Genomic DNA, 22,409 nt, shown 5'->3' on the forward strand with positions numbered 1-22,409 from the left:
TATTTTTTTTTTTTTTTTTTTTTTTGCGGTAGGTGGGCCTCTCACTGTCGTGGCCTCTCCCATTGCGGAGTACTGGCTCCAGACGCGCAGGCTTAGCGGCCATGGCTCACGGGCCCAGCCGCTCCGCGGCATGTGGGATCTTCCCGGACCGGGGCACGAACCCCTGTCCCCTGCATCGGCAGGCGGACTTTCAACCACTGCGCCACCAGGGAAGCCCCGAAAGTCATATCTTGTCACTTGTGTTAAAAACCCTCCAGTGACTATTTTTTTTTTAACATCTTTAGGGAGTATAATAGCTTTACAAGGGTGTGTTCGTTTCTGCTTTATAACAAAAGTGAGTCAGCTATACATATACGTATATCCCAATATCTCCTCCATCTTGCATCTCCCTCCCACCCTCCCTATCCCACCCCTCTAGGTGGTCACAAACCACTGAGCTGATCTCCCTGTGCTATGTGGCTGCTTCCCACTAGCTATCTATTTTACATTTGGTAGTGTATGTATGCCCATGCTATTCTCTCACATCGTCCCAGCTTACCATTCCCCCTCCCCATGTCCTCAAGTGCATTCTCTATGTCTGCTTTTTTATTCCTGTCCTGCCCCTAGGTTCTTCAGAACCATTTTTTTTTTCTTAGATTCCATATATATCTATTACCATACAGTATTTGCTTTGCTCTTTCTGATGTACTTCACTCTGTATGACAGACTCTAGGTCTATGAACCTCACTACAAATAACTCAATTTCATTTCTCTTTATGGCTGAGTAGTATTCCATTGTATATATGTGCCACATCTTCTTTATCCATTCATCTGCCAATGGACACTTAGATTGCTTCCGTGTCCTGGCTACTGTAAACAGAGTTGCAGTGAACACTGTGGTACTTGACTCTTTTTGAATTACGGTATTCTCAGGATATGTGCCCAGTAGTGGGATTGCTAGGTCATATGGTAGTTCTATTTTTAGATTTTTAAGGAACCTCCATACTGTTCTCCATAGTGGCTGTATCAATTTACATTCCCACCAACAGGGCAAGAGGGTTCCCTTTTCTCCACACCCTCTCCAGCATTTATTGTTTCTAGATTTTTTTAATGATGGCCATTCTCACTGGTGTGAGATGATATCTCATTGTAGTTTTGATTTGCATTTCTCTGATGATTAATGATGTTGAGCATTCTTTCATGTGTTTGTCAGCAATCTGTATATCTTCTTTGGAGAAATGTCTATTTAGGTCCTCTGCCCATTTTTGGATTGGGTTGTTTGTTTTTTTGTTATTGAGCTGCATGAGCTGCTTGTAAATTTTGGAGATGAATCCTTTGTCAGTTGCTTCACTTGCAAATGTTTTCTCCCATTCTGAGGGTTGTCTTTTTGTCTTCTTTATGGTTTCCTTTGCTGTGCAAAAGCTTTGAAGTCTCATTAGGTCCCATTTGTTTATTTTTGTTTTCATTTCCATTTCTCTAGGAGGTGGGTCAAAAAGGATCTTGCTGTGATTTATGTCATAGAGTGTCCTGCCTATGTTTTCCTCTGAGTTTTATAGTGTCTGGCCTTACATTTAGGTCTTTAAACATTTTGAGTTTATTTTTCTGTATGGTGTTAGGGAGTGTTCTAATTTCATTCTTTTACATGTAGCTGTCCAGTTTTCCCAGCACCACTTATTGAAGAGGCTGTCTTTTCTCCATTGTATGTTCTTGCCTCTTTTATCAAAGATAAGTTGACCATGTGCATGGGTTTATCTCTGGGCTTTCTATGCTGTTCCATTGATCTATATTTCTGTTTTTGTGCCAGTACCATACTGTCTTGATTACTGTAGCTTTGCAATATAGTCTGAAATCCAGGAGCCTGGTTCCTCACGCTCCATTTTTCTTTCTCAAGATTGCTTTGGCTATTCGGGGTCTTTTGTGTTTCCGTACAAATTGTGAAATTTTTTTGTTCTAGTTCTGTGAAAAATGCCCTTGGTAGGTTGATAGGGATTGCACTGAATCTGTAGATTGCTTTGGGTAGTAGAGTCATTTTCATTATATTTTCTATTTCTTCTTGGTTCAGTTTCGGAAGGTTGTGCTTTTCTAAGAATTTGTCCATTTCTTCCAGGTTGTCCATTTTATTGGCATAGAGTTGCTTGTAGTCATCTCTCATGATCCTTTGTATCTCTGCTGTGTCAGTTGTTCCTTCTCCTTTTTCATTTCTGATTCTATTGATTTGAGTCTTCTCCCTGTTTTTTCTTGATGAGTCTGGCTAATGGTTTATCAATTTTGTTTATCTTCTCAAAGAACCAGCTGTTAGTTTTATTGATCTTTGCGATTGTTTCCTTCATTTCTTTTTCATTTATTTCCGATCTGATCTTTATGATTTCTTTCCTTCTGCTAACTTTGGGGTTTTTTTGTTCTTTCGCTAATTGCTTTAGGTGTAAGGTTAGGTTGTTTATTTGAGATGTTTCTTGTTTCTTGAGGTAGGATTGTATTGCCATAAACTTCCCTCTTAGAACTGCCTTTGCTGCATCCCGTAGGGTTTGGGTCATCATGTTTTCATTGTCATTTGTTCCTAGGTGTTTTTTGATTTTTCCTCTAGTGACCTTCTGTCTTACAGGATGAAGGCCAATGTCCTCACCATTGCCTTTGTGACTTTTCCTGTTTTGTTTTTATTGCTCATTTGTTTAGCTTTTTTCTATGTCTGCTTCCACACTACAACAGCAGAGCTGAATGCCTACAACAGAGACTGTATGGCCCACAAATCTGAAATATTTGCTAATGGCTTTTTGCAGAAGACATTTTCTGAGCCATGCTGTACATAATCCGCACACACACCCAAAGACCTGCACACACATGCACATGCACACACTTACACACTTCTCTGACCTCATATTCCAAAACTCCTACTGTCTCCTACTCTGTTCTAGCCACAGTGGCCTCTAGGCAACTTTCTAAGCCTGTCCCCACCAGCGGGAATTTTACCTGCTGCTCCCACTGCCCAGTCTGCCTTTCACGCATCTGTCTGTATGCAAAGACCTGCCTTTCTGGTCTCTGTTCAAATGTCATCTGATTTGAAAAGTTTTCCCAAGTGGCTCCAGAAAAAAGGACACCCTTCCCCACTACTCTCTTTCCTTCTTACTTTCCTTCTTTATCTTTCTTCTTATCCGTTATTTCCACAGGCAGTGTGTAGTTATTTGTATATTCTCTGTCCTCCTCCTAGAATGAAAGCAGAGACTTTGATTCATTGTTTTACCATCTGTGATTTGTAAAGAGCCAGGCACATGATAGATACTTGATTATTACTTTTGGATAAATGTGAAAATACCTGGGATATTGTAGACAGTTCCTGTCTAAGTTCTGGAATACTCCTTGGGTGCCTGCTGTGTGCGAGGGACTTGCTGAGCACTTTTGCATACAGTGATTTCATGTTTACCCTCTCCACAGCCTCATAGGAAGGGGCCCTTTTTTCTCTTCTAGGCTTTCCATAAAAAGATAAGGATATCCCTGAACAATGTGCTGTGAGAGCTGTTGTGTATGGAGTGGCAGGAAGGGGCCATGTCTCCGGTGTGCTTACGAGTGACCATTCCTGAGGTCTGAGCCACTTCTTCCCTCCAGGTGGCAGCTGAGAAAAGTGATATCTCTTTAAAATAACTCACAGCATTAAGATACTAATAATAAGTCAAAGTTACGCGATTTTTCCTAAAAAGATTCAATCCAGGATCCTTACCCAGAAATCCAGTTCCCGCTACAATGGGCATCCTGTTTACTGTACTCTCAGTAATAAAGTCCTAATTGGGCGGTGTCAGAATGGAGTTAAAGGGCAAAGTGTATATGGGTGTAGCACCTTGAATTTTTCTTCTGTACCCATTAAACAATGGCAATCCATTCCTCCTTCTTCCTAGCCCCTGGCAACCTCCATTCTGCTTTCTGTCTCCAAATATGACTCCTCTAGCTACCTAATATAGGTGGAATCATAGGGCATTTGCCCTTTTGTGTTTGGCTTATTTCATTTTGTGTAACGTCTTCAGGGTTTATCCATGCTGTAACATGAGTCAGGATTTCATTCCTTTTTAAGGCAGAGTAACATTCTGTTGCATGTGTGTACCACATTTTACTTATCCATTTATCCACGGATGGACACTTGGGTTGCTTCCCCCTTTTGGCTATTGTGAATAATGCCATTATGAATATGGGTGCATGAATATCTGTTCAAAGACCCTGCTTTCAGTTTTTTTGAATATATGCCCAGGGGTGGAATTCCTGGATCATATAGTAATTCTATGTTTAATTATTAGAGGAACTGCCATTCTGTTTTCCAATCAATCTTTTATTAAAGTTTTCTTAGGTAACATTTAAAAATATGGGTTAAAAGACTGGCTTTAGAAATGTTACAAGAAGTGCTGGTCTTCCACTTGGTCTCAAGATTCACAGCTTAGTCACTACTTCCCAGGGTGCCCTAAAGACGGCTTTATCATTAAATAAGGCACAGGTATTCTGTATTTTTTCCTGTGTTTTTGTTCCCCACATGAGTCAGCGGAGGAAGCTAGGGGCTGAGGGAGCAATGCCAAGCTTTTTATACTTTTTCCTCCCTTGTTCCCTTAAGTTCACCACCTCAAAATCATCCCACCGGAGCCAGCCAGTGAACGAAGCATTCAGGCTATTTCCTCACAACCCATTTGTGACCTCCTGAACCTCCAGATGGGCATTACCAGACTCTGCTGGACCAAGGTAAAGAGCTGGAATCACACAATAACATTAACTCAGCACCCGTAATAGGAGTTAGAGGTGGAACTGGGTCCTATTCTGTGCTTCCAACCCATTTAGCATGATCATGGCCGAGTGAATTAACTCACGCTGGGAGTGAATTGGTCACTCTGGGAGTGAATTAGTCCTTTCTTATTCCTGTTCGTTTTTCTATCAATAGGTCCCCAAAAGCAAATAAAATATTACTTAGAATCTCAATGCATGGTGCGGATAATAGTAAAGGTACTAAAGGAAAACTGTTTCTCTATTCACAATACTGCTGACACCAAATGTGTGGGATTTTTCCTGATACCAACCACCAGTACCCCAACTCTGGATACCAGCTGGGTGTCCTACAATTTAATTCAAATCCTACACTATCTACCTGGAGTTAGCACAGACCCTACAAGTTAAGGGCTCAGTCTCAGAAGACTGACCTTGCTTCAGATGCCAATCACCAGTCTAGGTTGTCACCTGTACTTCTGAACAACTGGCTATAAATTGTGGGTTCCCACCACCCCTTCTTCAGATTTGGTAATTTGTTAAAACAGAGAAGCTCAGGGAAACACTTTGCTTACATGGACTGGTTTCTTATAAAGGCTATTATAAAGGATACAAGTGAACAGCTAGATGAGGAGGTACAGAGGGTGAGTTCTGCTGGGGTCTCCAGCACAGGAGCTTCTTCTGTCCCTGTAGAGTTGGGGTCACCACCCTCCTGGCATGTGGATGTGTTCACCAACTCAGAAGCTCTCTGAACTCTGTAGTTTAGGAAGTTTTATGAATGCCTCATCCTATAAACATGACTGAATTTTAACTCAGTCTCTAGCCTCTCTCTCCTCCTCAGAGGTTGGGGGTAGGTGGACCTGAAAGTTCTAAACTTCCAATCATGGCTTGATTTTTCTGGTGACCACCTCCTAGCCTGAAGCCATCCAGGAGCCCACCAAGAGTCTCCTCATTAAAAAAAAAGAAGCTCCTGTAACCCAGGAAATTTCAAGGGATTGAGGAGTTTTGTGTAAGACTTTCCTATCACTCAGGAAATTACAAGGGTTTTAGGAGATCTGTGTCAGGAACTGGAGCAGAGGCCAAATATGTATTTCTTATTATGTCACAGATGCTTTGCCTAAAGAAGGGTTGGAGGGTAAGAAACTCATCTGCTCATGGCACTCACCTCTCCTATTCCCCCTAGAGATTTTTGAAGCTCCATTGTGGCACCCTAGTGCCCAGGGGAACCTAGTTTGGAAACTACTGTAGTAGATAACTTGATATTGATATCCAGCTGTAATGTGCAATCAGTGAGGCTCTCCAAGACCCCAATATGGAAGCTCCTCTAATTATGAACTGGTTTCCTAAATGCATTTCATAAATACAGTTGTTCATCAGAAATCTAAAGATACAATAATACGTCAGCAATGATTCTTGCCATCTGTTGGCGGTCAACAAAGCTGATAAAATTTTACTCTGACTCACTGCTTCATTTGTACTTAAGAAAGATTGCCAGTATTTCAGTGATGGGGAGATGGAGGCTTACAGAGGGTATATGACTTTCACAGAGTCACATGGTTAGTAGGCAGAGGAGCCACAATTTAAACCCAGGAAATGTGGCTCTTAAAAAAAGTTCTACATTACAGCCTCCTTTTAAAGCCAGAAGTGGGTAAGAAGAGAAGCTTCTTTATACAGCAAATGTGAGATACAAGAGCTGTATCTATTGTACTGACCACTGCTATTGCTCTAATCCACTGTGAGAGATGCCTGTCCCAGGCCAAAGTCACCAACCTGACTTCAGAGCCCCAAGTCCCCTGGGTTAGCCCTATGCCCACTACACATCAGCAGAGCTCTTCAGCAAATGCCAGTGATTCAAGTGACTCAGTTCAAGGTTGAGAGCTATAAAATAATTCATGTGGTCCAGGATTGGGTCTCTGGGACTGAATTTTCCATCAATTTTTAAATCTTTTTTGCTCCTTCTTTTTGCCTTGTAAGGGTGAGGGGGCTTGTCCTTTTTAATTATGCAGGTGCTTCCTCTTAGGTCTTATTTCCTTTCTCAGGGCTCCTGCAGAGAATTTCCTACAGTTGAGTGATAAGCAGATATTGATTCCAAAGGCAGAGTTTAGAAATATTCTCATAAATGGATCATGTCATTAATAAAAGGTCATCCCAAAAGTGGCTTTGGGGTAGAGATGTTGCTGAAATTAGAGCGCTCAGCAATGGTGACCAGAGAGATAAAAAGGCCCGATGACCCATGCTCAGGAAGAGAAATTAAGAGAAGGGATTAAGGAAGGGATGGGATCAAAATTACCATTTATCAGATGCATCTGGTTTGCTAGAATCCTGGCTCTGCTAATACTAACCTGTGACCTTAAACTAGCTTCTTAACATCTCAAATCTCAGCTTCTTCAGCTGTAAAGTGGTATAAATAATACTTTCATAGTGTGTTGTCAGGATTAAATAAAATATGTTAAGTGCTTTGCACAGTTGTTTCCACAAAATAGGCAAAATAGAAATGGTTGTTGTTAGAGCTATTATTACTGTTATTATTTGTTTTTGACAACCCCCACCAGCCTCCCAAGTGAGGTATCAGCTGGAATTCTTGGTTTCCAAATCATAAACAAAGATGTTGTACAACACTTGCTTATTGGGTGATGAGATAGTACTTCTGTTTATGACCTGCATTGGAAAATCAGGCTACATAACGGCTCTTGGGCAAGGGAAAGATGCAGAGAAATGAAGCCAGCCGAGGAGGCAGAACTTGTAAATTTTGCAACTGTCCTCAGTTTAATGTTTGACATTCTACTCTCATTACTGACTGTGCATGTCTTCATGATAAATGGGGAATTTGCAGTGTGAGAAAACGAAGATTTATGCAAAGCCAAATTGAACAAATGGTGAATAATTGATTTAGCTGACCTGATAACTCCCACTTGTAAATAACACAAAATGTTTTACTCGGGCAGGAATTCAGTTTTCTGGGCATCCTGACTCCTTCTAGTAGTTTACTGTAAAGACCCAGTGCTTTCTGACTTTCCCATACAGCAAAAATCTTAGATCATGAGCTCAATTCTCATGTTATCCTGGCATAATCTATAAGAAGTATGGTTCATGTTAGATATTCTCTGAAGAATGTAAGGACCCTTTATTTTGGCCTCTGATGTAAGAATATAGTTTGGCCCTGCTTAATAAAACTTGAGATATATTTGATTGGATTCAAGAATTACTATGTTTACCATTCTTAGGAATAAAGTAAAGTAAAAATAAAGTAAAATAAATAAAAGAAAACAAATATAAAATTAACAATGTTGCACCATTGTTTAAAATCCCCTTGCTGGCATCTGGGTATAGTACATGCTGTCTTAGAACACATTGGCAAAGAAAGTATTTATTTCCAAGCTTGGTATCCCAAGGAATGGTATAGATGAAAATATATGAATCTTCCTTGGGCATTCCCTCACCATGGACTGTCTGGATCACAGGTGGCTTAGTAAAAAGATTCAGAAGCAACTGAGGACATGGTAGAAGGTATCTCCGCAGCACTCCAAAATGATGGATTACTAGGATTGGAAGTGTCCTTGGCCTGTTGCATATTAACGCATATATGTGGCGTCTGGAAAAATGGCACCGATGAATCTGTTTGCAAGGCAGAAATAGAGACAGAGACGTAGAGAACAAATACATGGACACGAAGGGGAGAAAGGGGGCAGGGTGCGATGAATTGGGAGATTGGGATTGACATATATACACTAATGTATAAAATAGATAACTAATAAGAACCTGCTGTATAGCACAGGAAAATCTATTCAGTGCTCTGTGGTGACCTAAATGGGAAGGAAATCCAAAAAAGAGGGGATATCTGTATACATATAGCTGATTCACTTCGCTGTACAGCAGAAACTAACACAACACTGTAAAACAACTATACCCCAATTAAAAAAAAATAGTGTCCTTGCCAGATCATTCTGGTTAACCTTTTGATTATAGATTCAGTTCTATTCAATAAACATGTCATCAGCACCTAAAATGTGACAGGCATTAGGCTAGGATTATTGGTGGGGGCGTGTGTACTTTGCGGGGAAGCACAAAGGAAACAAAGTGTGTGCCATCAAGAAGTTTATATGCTAGCGGAAGAGCTATTTGAGTACACATAGACTGAAGCTAGCTCCATGAGGCTGGTGTAAATAAAGTTTACAGCTGAGCAGCTGAGGAGGAGAAATCTAATTCATGTTATTAGTCTGCCAACAGATAACCATTCTTAAATATGACCTCCTTTTCCTTTCACTCATTCATCAAAAATCTATTGACCATCTTCTATTTACCAAAACCAGGGCATCTGGGGATGCTGAATACATTAATCACGATACGTTTATGGGCCCAAAGTCTAACAAAGATGGTTGGAAATTGAACAGGAAATTGCAGTGTTATGAGTATTCTTAAATGTTGTTGCATTCCCCTTTGCTGAGGTTTTGTGCAGTTGAACAGTTTTCCAGACTGTGAGTCAAGAGTTCAAAATTCAAGTTTCAGCTCTGCCATGAAAGTAGTGTGTGTCCGTATTGGTAGGGTTTTATTCAATTATATTGCACCTCAGTCTTCTTCAGTGTGGCATGAAAAAGTTATGTCAGCCGAACTCTAGGTCTGTTTTCTCTTCTTTGGTAGTCAGTGTATAATGCTGTTTACTGACCACTGAAAGTCACTCATGACATCACTCATGACATAAGAAGTCTCTTTGGCTGTATAGTACAGTTAAGCTGAAATACATTTCAAGGGTAATATATGCTTTGGACACAGAGCCAGTGTAGTGCCTGCAAGTGCACTGAGATTCTGTTCAAATTTATGATACAACAATTGCAAATTTTTGATTTATATGTGTATGGACAACCAACATTTGAAAGGCAAACGTTTCTAACACATCATATCCAGTTCTTTTTAATGACCAACGAGATAATGATTGTGGCAATGTGCACAGGCTCTGTGCATGGGTTTGTCATTTCCGACTGTGTGACATTGGAGGATTTATATAACCTCTCTGTGTCACAGATTTTTCTTCCTAAAAATAGGGCTAATAACCGTGTCCACCTCATTGGGCTATTTCACATAGATAAGGTATCAATACACAGCATAACCATTGAATGTCTGGCACATGGTAAATTCTCAATGACTGTTGTTCCTTTTGGTGTAGATTCCCCGTCTGACAGTGGTGTCCCCTTTTGAGTTCCTTTTTGACAGGACTAATTTCTACTCACATAGGTGGGAAGTGGCAAAGCTGGGATTTGAACCCAGCCAGATAGCAGAGACTGTAGTCCAGTCACCATCCTGTCTCCCTGATTAATTAGAATCAATGACTTTTAAACAGTAAGAAACTGATATTTCATCGACAATATCAGTCTATGAAACCGTCTTTCCTGGGAGGCTGTTCATACCTGTTTTCTATGCCGTTTACCCAATGAATACTGATAATTATTATTAATACAGTTCTTCCTGCTTTGTCCTAGGACCAGAGTTGTAATCCAGTCAAGTTTTAGCTGTGATTAAACATTAGCGTCTCAGAGTATACTTGGGAAATATCATTAAAGAGGATAATGTTTTGGGTTTTTGTCTTTTACACATTGACTAATTTGTGTGTGACAGAGGTCTCCGACTTCCTGCTTGCATCAAAACTGACCAGCTTTTTGATTTAGAGAAGATATTTAAAGCGTATGATGATGAAACATATTAAAAATAGTAGCTGTTATTTTTGAGCACATATTATGTGCCAGGCACTTTATGTATTTTATGCTATTTTCTTAATAACCTTGCAAGCTAGGTAGTAAATCCTTTTGACTAATTTAGAAATGGAGGCTCAGAGAACTTAAATACTTTGTGCATAGTTAGTAAGTGTTAGAGCCCTGATCGCAACCAAAATTAGCCCATCTCCAAGTCTCAGCAAATTTCACTTTCACTCTGCCTCTGTGGAGTGGAAGAAAATGGTGTTCATAGAAGAAATTGGAAGGGAAAGGCTTGATCTAACTGATTGAAAGTGTGTGTGTGTGAAGTGATTTTTTTTTGTAATTTAAGATATTGTATGCATTCTGAAGACTTTGCTACTTAAACGAAGCAAATGATAACTTTTGCAGAATGAAAAAATATTTTTGTTGCAGAAAATAATTGCCTGATAATACTTGGTGTGGGACATCTTCATTTTGATCTAACAAGTTTACTTAAATGAGCTAGGTGTACATGTTATGCTTTTTCTCGGGATGACCATGATTGCTCCTCTGATTTCCCATCAGGAGAATGATCAGAGAAGAGGCAAATGAATATTGTAGGAGGAAGGGCAGCTTCTAAAAAAAGTAACAACAACTTAGGTTCATGTAGAACTTTAACATTCTTGTTGGTTCAACTTCACAATCACCCTGCGAAGTAGTCATTTATCACTGTCCCCATTGAATAGATGAGCAAAGTAAGGTACAGAAAAGTCAAGAGTGTGCTAGATCTCAAACAGTCCAAAGAAACAGAATCAGGATTTAAAACTTTCAAACTTTTGGTGCCCAAGAGAATGTTATTTCATCTACCTCACACTGTTTTGTGGGGGAGTAGGTGGAAGAGAGGGGCTTCAAGAGTTTTGGGGGTGGTAGTAACCAAATGAAGCAATCATTAAAATGGTAATAATTAGCACAGGTGGGTGTTCCTTTTATGTTATCAATATTTAATCATGTACTCACTTTGTCATTTGAAAACAGATTTTAAACTACCAGTCTTATCCTTTGGAATCTATAATCTGTTTTTTGCTAAAATATTTTAAAATATTTCAGAAAGATTAGAGGTAAATATAATTTATGCAAAATTCATTGAGCATTGTGCAGTGGAGTTTTCATTCTAGGAAGATAAAGGTAAGTATATAAATTGCCAAGAGAATAGTAGTAAGCTTTAGAATAGAGATTTTCTATGGATGTTGTAAGAGTATGGATGACTCACTCTTGAGGGTGGCATTAAAGATAGTCTTTATACAGGTGTCAAATGACAAAAATAAGACAATTTAGTAATGTGTTTGATGTCCTTTATTCAAGGGAAAACAATCCGTGGTTGGGGGAATACAAGTGTTTTACAAGTAGTGGAGCAATGTTCCTAAGGGATTTGGGGCAAGAGCGAGTTTTTTTTGTTTTTTGTTTTTTTGCAGTATGCGGGCCTCTCACCGTTGTGGCCTCTCCCATTGCGAAGCACAGGCTCCGGACGCGCAGGCTCAGCGGCCATGGCTCACGGGACTAGCCGCTCCGCGGCATGTGGGATCTTCCCGGACCGGGGCACAAACCCGTGTCCCCTGCATTGGCAGGCGGACTCTCAACCACTGCATCACCAGGGAAGCCCCTAGAGCGAGTTTTACAAAGCGTTAAAAGAGGCAACACAAAACCAAGGCATGATTGGCTAGGCAGTTGGGATTTCCTTATGAGGCTAACAGGTCCTATCTTCTAGGGTAAGGTAAGCTAGCTAAAGCTGAGTTGGAAGACTATAATTGGTATATGTTAGGTTTTCCATAAGTGCAGGCTGACCTAGGTTTAGATATGTGATGTTGGCTGGGTCACTGGGGTGGCCTTCATTTTATGGGTTCCAATATACAAATTAACTTTTTCACAGGTGAGGATATCTAGGTTGGGACTTGAAGGATATGTAGGAGTTCACCAGAAATGTATAGAGAGAACCCAATTCAGATTGAAGGGAAATAGCATATGAAACAACATTAAGCCATGAAAAGGCAAAAGATGTTTTAAAAACAACAGTAAGGACTTTCCTGGTGACACAGTGGTTAAGAATCTGCCTGCCAGTGCAGGGGATATGGGTTCGAGCCCTGGTCCAGGGAGATCCCACATGCCACGGAGCAGCTAAGCCCATGAGCCACAGCTACTGAGCCTGCGCTCTAGAGCCTGCACTCTAGAGCCCACAAGCCACAACTACTGAAGCCCGCGTGCCTAGAGCCCGTGCTTTGCAACAAGAGAAGCCACCGCAATGAGAAGCCTGTTCACCGCAATGAAGAGTAGCCCCCGCTCGCCGCAGCTAGAAAAAGCCCGCGTGCAGGAATGAAGACCCAGTGCAGCCAAAAATAAATAAATAAATAAATTTTTTAAAATAAAATAAATATTTTAGAAACAAACAACAGCAAATGGTGAACAGTTCAATGTCTGGAGCATGGAATATGAAAAAGAAATGCCTGTAGATAAAACTGAACAAAAAATTTAGAACTTGATTGTAATGAGCCTAGTTTGTTCTACTAAAGAGAACTGTATCCTATACACAGTGGGAAGTCACTGAATGCTTTCAAGAAGGGGAGTGACACAAGCAGATGTGAGAAATATTTCATTGGCAGCAGTGTGAAAAATGCATGGGTGGAACTGAGAGCAAAGGCATTAGTTAGGAGGTTGATGCAGCAATACTGGCAGGAGATGGTGAGCCCCCAGGGCAGTGGCAATGGAGATCAAGAGTGCACCCCAAAAGCAGGAGGAACCTAATTTTGTGGGAATGTTTTCCAGTAGCTTGGGTGAACCAGATTTTTAATTTCTACCCACACCTCTTGTGCGTTCCCTAGGAGAAGAGCTGTGATAAGGATGTTCGGGTTTATCTATCTATCTAATCTTCCAAAAATTGCAAAAGAAACTTGTCTTCACTACCACCAGTGAATCCGTTTGAAGTGATGAAAAGAATAGCTAATAATATTTCTTCAGCCCATCCTTTGGCCCTCTAGGAAACCAGTATTAATAGCATGATGGGTATCTTTGCATCCATTTTCAATATCCATGTAAAACATATAGACAAACACTTTTGGTGCTTTTTGTTAAAAGCATGAAATTCATATACACACATATTTCTTTGACTTGCTTAAATTCTCTATAAATTTCTTACTTTTACAACTCATTATGGACATCCCTCAAGGGCAATAGATAGAGTTCACCTTTTGAAATGGCTTTTAAATGTCTGTGCATGGATGTGTTACAATATGCAGCCATTTCCTTACTCATATATACTCAGTTTGTATCTTTTTTGTCACTAGAAACTAAATATCATTAAATAATGATACATATATATATATACATATATATATATATGTATATATATATATATATACCTTTTAATTAGACTATCTAAACGGTGGCCACAGAAGTTTTTTAAAAATTCATTTTGCATCCTTCTGTAGCTAGTAAGGACCTTACAAATATCAGCCAACATCCTAATTTACAGGTAAGGCCTCAGAAGCAGGAAAGGTGCAGAGAAGAGGTCAATAAATAGTTTGGCTGTTCCTCTGGGGCCAGATTTCGGAGACTGTCAGCAACTTGGCCCCCTTTCCACAGGGTAGGTGCTTCTAGAGAATGGAGATATGGATTCCTAAATGGTGGGAAATCTGTAATCAGAACATCAAATCCACATGCAGAACTGATCTTCATGGCCTAATTTAAGTCATAAGGCAGCCCTTCTTCAAACAAAGCCTCCTGTGCCACAGGTCACGGCAGGGGGGGTAGAAAGCTCTGAACTGACCCCAGCCTGTCCCTGGAGGCAACCAGGGTATTCGCCCTTCCTTCTGCTCTAAGGAAGTGCCCTTCTAGCAAGTGTGGTGGGTTTCCTGGTTGGGAGACAGAGGGCACCTCCTCTTCCCTTCTTAGAGTGGACCCCTTTGACCTCTTAGACATCCTTGGAGACCCTGGTTCACTCACTCTGTTACATGCACAGCCTCCAGGCTCCTGGGAATAGGTAGGAAGAAAAAACACTCAACATTCCTACCATGAAATGCTAACCAGGAAAAGACTGATTACCTTTTCCTCTAGTGATTTCTAGACCCGTCTAATCTTCAGAGTCACCCAGAGAGCTTATTTACAATACTGATCCCAGACACACAGATATAATATGTATATTTCACCCCCCTTTGGAATTGCCATATTTTATTATATATATATATATATATATATATATACACATATATATGTACATACAGTATATACATATACACACACACATACACACATATACACATACAGTATATATATATGTATATGGCCATATATATGGCAATTTGAAGAAGAAAATATTTATATATATTTTATTAAAATATAAATATTTAATATATAATATTTTAAGCCTATTATTTAAAATTATGTTTACATATTTATTAAATTCTATATCTATATAGTACTTTTCCTTTGGCATTCCCAGGTATTGCAATCATTAGCACAGTTTTGACCTGTGGACCACGTCCAACTTTGTTATTTTCTCAGTGAAAAGTTGCGATCTACAAATATTCTACAGCTTTCCAGAAACCATTCAGCATGTCTGTGGCTAAGCCAGGACCACCAGTCTGGGAGACCACCAGTCTCCCAGATCCCAGGTCAAAATTCTTTCACCGAATTTACAAATATAGATTCCTTTAAAAACTGAGGAGAGATTTATTTTTGTCAAAGCTCCATGGTGATAGGACGTAGGAGCAAAAAATACAAACCAGACAAGTGTTCAGGTTTTCATGGTATTGCACAGAAGTAGCATTTCTGAACTTTCTGATGTGGGTGCAGGATGGTGGGTAACCAGAATCCCACTGTGGCGCAGGGGGCATGAGGTCTCACCCACTTGCTGTATTTCAAAGGCTGGTTAATGAAGAGAGTCGTGGTGGTGGAGGACAGTCTCATTCATCTCTTAAGCATGTGAAAGACATTTAGAGACTGAATGATTTTCAGTTACCCTAGGTTTGGGAATTAAAGGTAAATATGGTGCGGAAAATGCTTTGGCCTGGCCTTAAAGTCTTGTGTGAAATGCTTCCCGAGGGGGGAATTGTGGGTCACTAAAAGGTTGCTTCTCACTAATGCCCTTGATTGGCTGTTGGTGCACAACTCCCTCTGAAGTGACAGTCAGTCGGAGTGACCACTGCCCTTTTGCTGCAATTATCAATGGTCTGGCAATTTCCCTCAATTTTAATCAATTTGGTTTCTGAATAGCTCTTTTCTTTGTTTTAGACAAAAGAGGCAAGTGTTCCATGTCGGGATGCCTCACTTCTCCTTGGCAGCCCTTGTTTTCTTCAGGAAGCTTTTGGAGACCTTGCTCACTTTTAGGCGGTGCAGAAGGCTTGCTTCTCCTTTCATTAAAGCAAGAGCCATTCTGGCTGACATTCCAGCCTATCCCAGTGTGATCCACGTTGTGAGGGCCAGGGGTGCATGGGATGGGGGTGGTCAGAGTTGGGGTGGGGATGAGAACTGTAGCCTGAAAATAGACTTAAATTATTAGGGCTTTTGACATGTATTAGGGTTGCCAGTTAAAATACAGGACTCTCAGTTAAATATGCAGAGAAACAACAAATTCACATGGGACATACAATACATTAAAAAATTGCTTATATGTGGCTTCCCTGGTGGCGCAGTGGTTGAGAGTCCGACTGCCGATGCAGGGGACACGGGTTCGTGCCCCGGTCTGGGAAGATCCCACATGCCGTGGAGCGGCTGGGCCCGTGACCCATGGCCACTGAGCCTGCGCGTCCGGAGCCTGTGCTCCGCAACAGGAGAGGCCACAACAGTGAGAGGCCCGCATACCGCGAAAAAAAAAAAAAAAAAAATTGTTTATATGAAATTCCATTTTAACTGGGTGTCCTCTATCTGTATTGGCTATATCTGGCAACCCTTCCAAGTATGAATAAATGAAGGTGAGGAAAGGAATAAGATCAAAGTCTAACAATAATAATAACGTGAGAAAGCACTTTCATTCACTGGTTATCATATTCGTGTATTTGAAGATTTATTTAGAAAAGATTTATTGAATTCTACTATACAGCTAGCATTTTGATGGGGGTATTAAGATGAACAGAGAAGATCAGTGTGGCTGAAGAGTACAAATCAATGTTATGATGCAGTATGATAAGTACAACAAAAATCAGTACCACTGTGGTTCTTGGTGCCTTTTCCCACTTATCACATGGAGTGATATGACCAGCAAGAGCTGAGATATCCAGCCAATAAGATTTTGTGACATAACAATCTTTCCTTATCAGAAAGGTTATCTTCTGATAATCTGAACCCATTCAAGGTAACTCTTCAAGAAGTAGGCTGAGAAGGTAAAGTGTGAATAACAAACACCTATATGTTGTATTTGTAAAATAAATGGGCTTCAGTTGAATGTCTAAATATGGAAACTGGGTTATAGCTATCAATATATTACATAGCTCTGTAAGAAAAAATAATAAATGAAGGAAGATGTGCTATGTCTACGTAAAGTTCTCTCTAGATGAGAAGCCCTAAGGCATCTTATTAAAATTTGTTTTTAAACTATACCCAGACCCTTTGCTTGCCATTTTATTTTCTATAAAGGATTATAAAGCATTTCTAAGGTATGTCATTCTGTTTGTAGTACATGGATAAACACACATATCACAGGCACAAATACGCTCTTTCCAAACCAGAGTCAGAATTAATGAGAAGCTAAAATCAATCTAGTGAAAAAATCAGTAAAATTGGATTTTAAAAGCATTCCTTCAGTACCTGTTAATTTCTCTTGGAGATGCAGAGAAGTACAAGAGAGACAGTTTGCATCTTGTAAAAGGAATTTAGAGAGATAAGGAGATAAGGTAGTTCCCTGTCAAGTCCTTGTTTCAGATGCTGCCACACTGGCCACTTGGTTGGAGTTCCCACTCACCTAGAAAACTTTGCCAGTGCCAGGTGTGAACTCAGCACTTGGCCAAGATTGATTTGCTTGGAGTGGACATATAACTCAAAGACTATCAACTGGCCAGCAGACAATGGGTGGCAGGGAAGGGCTGGCCAGTGGCATAACAGTGACCACCCTGATAATCAGATTTTCCCTATTGGAAATGAGCAGACAGCAGAGAAGGAAAAGCAGGGACAGGGACAATGGTAGAGTCAGGGTGAAGAGAGACCAGTCAACCCCATTTCAGAAGAGGCACAGGTGCCCACTGGGCAGTGTGTGGATGCCCAAACATGTACATTGTGTTTGTGTGAAGGGTGTCTGCTGGAATCCAGGTGACCTTCCTATACCTGAAGGTGTTTGTTTCCAAGTCCCTGAGGCCTAGATGTGTGACCATCTCTGTTCTTCCTGGAGGCCAGATTGCGGGGATGCTCCTGGTTTCTGTGAGACCTGGTTGAGATCCCTGTTTTTCTTAAGGTCATGGATTTTCTTACAGTAACTTTTTATAACTTGAAGTAACCTAAGGGAGGCCTGTGCTCCTTTCAAACAAAACATTGAAGTAACAAATCCAGGCCCAACAAGATAGGTATCTTGCAAGGCAGCACAGTACTTGTATTTAGAGCAGAAGGAAAAGAAGCTGAAAACTGGGGCTGGCAGGATGAGGGCTGGTTTCTTCTGGGAGATTTAAAACCTCTGAAATAGGCTCGAAAAGGCAGGATGTGTGTCAAGAGTTTCCTAACCTAGTCTGGTACCGTCTAAGGAATTAAATAAAACCACGTGGTTGTAAAAAAAAAAGCATCTTCCACCTACTGAGTTGAAGTCACATGTCCATATATCAATTTGCACATGTGCGCGCGCACACACACACACACACACACACATGCTTTTGGCATTTACTTCTCTTACTGTCTCCATCATGAAACGCTTCTCATTTCTTTCCATTTGTTCCTTACAGAGAAAATGTATAAAGGAGAAAGAAATCTAAGGAAACAAGGAGAGGATCATTGGGCTAACACCTTGCCTCATCCCAGATGCTTATGTTACCTCATTGAAAACTTACAAGAATTTATTGATATTTCACACCCTTTTATAGGTAAATTAATGGAATCAGAATGGGTAAGTGATTTGCCCAGTATCACTCAAACATTAAGGATACAGGTTTCTTTCTTTTTAATTAAAAATAAGGTAAAAACAAACACTCAGATACACAGAAAGATAGACAGGATGAAAAGGCAGAGGGTTGTGTACCACATGAGGAACAAGATAAAACCCCAGAAAAACAACTAAATGAAGCAGAGATAGGCAACCTTCCAGAAAAAGAGTTTAGAATAATGATACTGAAGATGATTCAGGACCATGGATAAAGAATGGAGGCAAAGATCGAGAAGATGCAAGAAATGTTTAAGAAAGACCTAGAAAAATTAAAGAACAAACAAACAGAGATGAACAATACAATAACTGAAATGAAAACTACACTAGAAGGAATCAATAGCAGAATAACTGAGGCAGAAGAAGGGATAAGTGACCTGGAAGACAGAATGGTGGAATTCACTGCTGTGGAAAAAAACTAAAGAAAAAAGAATGTAAAGAAATGAAGACAGCCTAAGAGACCTCTGGGACAACATTAAACACAACAACATTGGCATTATAGGGGTCCCAGAAGGAAAAGAGAGAGAGAAAGGACCAGAGAAAATATTTGAAGAGATTATAGTCAAAAACTTCCCTAACATGGGAAAGGAAGTAGCCACCCAAGTCCAGGAAGTGCAGCGAGTTCCATACAGGATAAACCCAAGGAGAGACACACCAAGACACATAGTAATCAAACTGGCAAAAATTAAAGACAAAGAAAAATTATTGAAAGCAGCAAGGGAAAAATGACAAATAATATACAAGGGAACTCCTATAAGGTTAAGAGCTGATTTCTCAGCAGAAACTCTACAAGCCAGAAGGGAGTGGCATGATATACTTAAAGTGATGAAAGGGAAGAACCTACAACCAAGATGACTCTACCCGGCAAGGATCTCATTCAGATTCGATGGAGAAATCAAAACCTTTACAGACAAGCAAAAGCTAAGAGAATTCAGCACCACCAAACCAGCTCTACAACAAATACTAAAGGAACTTCTCTAAGTGGGAAACACAAGAGAAGAAAAGCACCTACCAAAACAAACCCAAAACAATTAAAAAATGGTCTTAGGAACATACATATCGATAATTACCTTAAACGTGAATGGATTAAATGCTCCAACCAAAAGACACAGGCTTGCGTGATGGATACAAAAACAAGACCCATATATATGCTGTCTACAAGAGACCCGCTTCTGACCTACGGACACATACAGACTGAAAGTGAGGGGATGGAAAAAGATATTCCATGCAAATGGAAATCAAAAGAAAGCTGGAGTAGCTATACTCATATCAGAGAAAACAGACTTGAAGATAAAGAATGTTACAAGAGACAAGGAAGGACACTACATAATGATCAAGGGATCAATCCAAGAAGAAGGTATAACAATTATAAATATATATGCACCCAACATAGGAGCACCTCAATACATAAGGCAACTGCTAACAGCTCTAAAAGAGGAAATCGACAGTAACACAATAATAGTGGGGGATTTTAACACCTCACTTACACTAATGGACAGATCATCCAAAATGAAACTAAATAAGGAAACAGAAGCTTTAAATGACACATATTTAAGTGATATTTACAGGACATTCCATCAAAAACAGCAGATTACACTTTCTTCTCAAGTGCGCACAGAACATTCTCCAGGATAGATCACATCTTGGGTCACAAATCAAGCCTCAGTAAATTTAAGAAAATTGAAATCATATCAAGCATCTTTTCTGACCACAACGCTATGAGATTACAAATCAATTACAGGGAAAAAAATGTAAAAAACACAAGCACATAGAGGCTAAACAATACATTACTAAATAACCAAGAGATCACTGAAGAAATCAAAGAGGAAATCAAAAAATACTTAGAGACAAATGACAATGAAAACACGATAATCCAAAACCTATGGGATGCAGCAAAAGCAGTTCTAAGAGAGAAGTTTATAGCTATACAAGCCTACCTCAAGAAACAAGAAAAATCTCAAATAAATAATCAAACGTTACACCTAAAGGAACTAGAGAAAGAAGAACAAACAAAACCCAAAGTTAGCAGAAGGAAAGAAATCATAAAGATCAGAGCAGAAATAAATGAAACAAAGAAAACCATAGCAAAGATGAATAAAACTAAAAGCTGGTTCTTTGAGAAGATAAACAAAATTGATAAACCATTAGCCAGACTGATCAAGAAAAAGAGGGAGAGGACTCAAAATAGTAAAGTTGGAAATGGAAAAGGAGAAGTTACAACAGACACCGCAGAAATACAGAGCATCCTAAGAGACTACTACAAGCAACTCTATGCCAATAAAATGGACAACCTGGAAGAAATGGACAAATTCTTAGAAAGGTATAACCTTAGAAGACTGAACCAGGACGAAATAGAAAATATGAAGAGACCAATCACAAGTCATGAAATTGAAACTGATTAAAAATCTTCTAACAAAACGAAATGGCTTCACAGGTGAATTCTATCAAACATTTAGAGAAGAGCTAACACCCATCCTTCTGAAACTCTTCCAAAAAATTGCAGAGAAAGGAACACTCCCAAACTCATTCTATGAGGCCACCATCACCCTGATACCAAAACCAGACAAGGATGCTACAAAAACAATTACAGACCAATATCACTGATGAATATAGATGCAAAAATCTTCAACAAAATACTAGCAAGCAGAATCCAACAACACATTAAAAGGATCATACACCATGATCAAGTGGGATTTATCCCAGGGATGCAAGGATTCTTCAATATGCGCAAATCAATCAGTGTGATACACCACAGTAACAAATTGAAGGAGAAAAACCATATGATCATCTCAATAGATGCAGAAAAAACTTTTGAAAAAATTCAACACCCATGTATGATAAAAACTCTCCAGAAAGTGGGCATAGAGGGAACCACCTCAACATAATAAAGGCCATATACGACAAACCCACAGCAAACATCATTCTCAGTGGTGAAAAACTGAAACCATTTCCTCTAAGATCAGGGACAAGACAAGGATGTCCACTCTCACCCCTGTTATGCAACATAGCTTTGGAAATCCTAGCCACGAAATCAGAGAAGAAAAAGAAAGAAAAGGAATACAAATTGGAAAAGAAGGAGTGAAACTGTCACTGTTTGCAGATGACATGATACTATACATAGAGAATCCTAAAGATGCTACCAGAAAATTACTAGAGGTAATCAATGAATTTGGTAATGTTGCAGGATACAACATTAATGCACAGAAATCTCTTGTGTTCCTATACACTAATGATGAAAAATCTGAAAGAGAAATTAAGGAAACACTCCCCATTTACCATTGCAACAAAAAGAGTAAAATACCTAGGAATAAACCTACCTAGGGAGACAAAAGACCTGTATGCGGAAAACTATAAGACACTAATGAGGGCTTCCCTGGTGGTGCAGTGGTTGAGAGTCTGCCTGCCAATTCAGGGGACACAGGTTCAAGCCCTGGTCTGGGAAGATCCCACATGCCACGGAGCAAGTAGGCCCGTGAGCCACAACTACTGAGCCTGCACATCTAGAGCTTGTGCTCCACAGCAAGAGAGGTCGCGACAGTGAGAGGCCTGTGCAATGCGATGAAGAGTGACCCCCACTTGCCGCAACTAGAGAATGCCCACTCACAGAAACGAATACCCAACACAGCCAAAAATAAATAAATTAATTAATTAAAAGAAAAAAAAGGCACTGATGAAAGAAATTAAAGATGATACCAACATATGGAGAGATATACCATGTTCTTGGACTGGAAGAATCAATATTGTGAAAATGACTATACTACCCAAAGCAATGTACAGATTCAATGCAATCCCTATCAAATTACCAATGGCATTTTTTACAGAACTAGAACAAAAAATCTTAAAATTTGTATGGAGACCCAAATGACCCCAACTAGCTGAAGCAGTCTTGAGGGAAAAAAACGGAGCTGGAGGAATCAGAGTCCCTGACT

This window comes from Lipotes vexillifer, unplaced genomic scaffold (assembly GCF_000442215.2).
Source record: "Lipotes vexillifer unplaced genomic scaffold, Lipotes_vexillifer_v1.1 scaffold84, whole genome shotgun sequence".
In the NCBI taxonomy this organism is placed as follows: Eukaryota; Metazoa; Chordata; class Mammalia; order Artiodactyla; family Lipotidae; genus Lipotes; species Lipotes vexillifer.